The sequence below is a fragment of the Castor canadensis genome, chromosome X (assembly GCF_047511655.1).
Source record: "Castor canadensis chromosome X, mCasCan1.hap1v2, whole genome shotgun sequence".
Taxonomy (NCBI): Eukaryota; Metazoa; Chordata; class Mammalia; order Rodentia; family Castoridae; genus Castor; species Castor canadensis.
In genome coordinates, this window is record NC_133405.1 from 19625743 (window position 1) to 19627094 (window position 1352).

The 1352-nt window shown below is 37.9% G+C and overlaps 1 non-coding gene across 1 annotated transcript; it reads right to left on the reverse strand.

Annotated features, from left to right (window-relative positions):
* On the reverse strand, positions 1-73 carry Trnaa-agc (transfer RNA alanine (anticodon AGC)). Its single transcript has one exon. It is a non-coding gene; the product is annotated as a tRNA-Ala (tRNA).
* Between the last annotated feature and the right edge of the window lie 1279 nt (positions 74-1352).

The following is a 1352-nucleotide window of genomic DNA, read 5'->3' on the forward strand; positions in this document are numbered from 1 at the left end:
TGGCAGTACTGGGGTTTGAACTCAGGGCCTCATGCTTGCTAGGCAGGTGCTCTACCACTTGAGCCACTCTGCCAGCCCATTTTTGGCCATTTATATATTATTTTTAGAGATATGTCTATTTAAATCCTTTGCCCATTTTAAAATTAAATTACTTATTTTTCATTTTTTTAGTTGTAGGGCACTTTACAAATTCTGGATATTACCCTTATCAGAAATAAAATTTGCAAATATTTCTGTCATTCAGTAGGCTGTCTTGTTATTCCATACGTTGCCTTTTCACACTTGATTTTGTCTCCTCTTTCTTTTTTGAGGTAAGGTCTCACTATGTACCCCAGGCTGACCTTGACCTCAATACCCTCTTGCCTTAGTCTCCTAGTGCTGAGATTACAAGCATGTGCCACCACACACAGCCAATTGTCCTTTGATGCACAAAAGTTAAGTTCGATGTAAACCCACATGTCTATGTTTGCTTTTGTTTCCTGTGCTTTTGATGTCCTATTGAAGAAGTCATTGCCACGCACAATGTCACGAAAAGTTTTCCCCTATGTTTTCCTCTGGGAATTTTATAGTTTTAGGTTTTACATTTAAGTATGTAATACATTTCATTAATTTTGTGTATGGTATGAGGAGGGTTTAACACCATTCTTTTCCACATGGATAGCCAGGTTTCTCAACATCATTTGTTAAAGAAATTGTCCTTTCTTTATTGAGTGGTCTTGGAACTCTGGTCAAAGAGTAATAACCCCCATATGCCAGGGGTTATTACTGGGCTCTTATTCTGCTCCACTGGTCTATATTTCTGTGCTTGTGCCAATACCACATTGTTTTAATAATGTCTGTAGCTTTTAATAAGCTTTGAAATCAAGAAGTCTGAATCCTTTAACTATGTTCTTCTCTATAAAAATTGTTTTGCTATTGGAGCCACTGAGATTTCATATGAGTTTTAGGATAGATTTTTTTCTGTTCCTGCAAAAAAAAAAAAGCCATTGGCACTTTTTTTTTTGAGGTACTGGGGCTTGAACTCAGAACCTTTACCTTGAGCCACTCCACCAGACCTATTTTTGCGAAGTGTTTTTCAAGATAGGGTCTCAGGAACTCGCTGCCCAGGCTGGCTTTGAATGGCGGTCCTCCTGATTTCTGCCTCCTGAGTAGCTAAGGGTTACAGGCATGACCCACTGGAGCCCGGCTGGCATTTTGATGTGGATTGCATTAAATTTGTAGCTCTCTTTAAGAAGTATGATATCTTAACAATATTAAGTCTTCCAATCAATGAACATGGGGTGTCTTTTTAAATTTCTTTCAGCAATATTTGTAGTTTCCAGTGCACAAATATTTCATGTGTTTAATTAGGT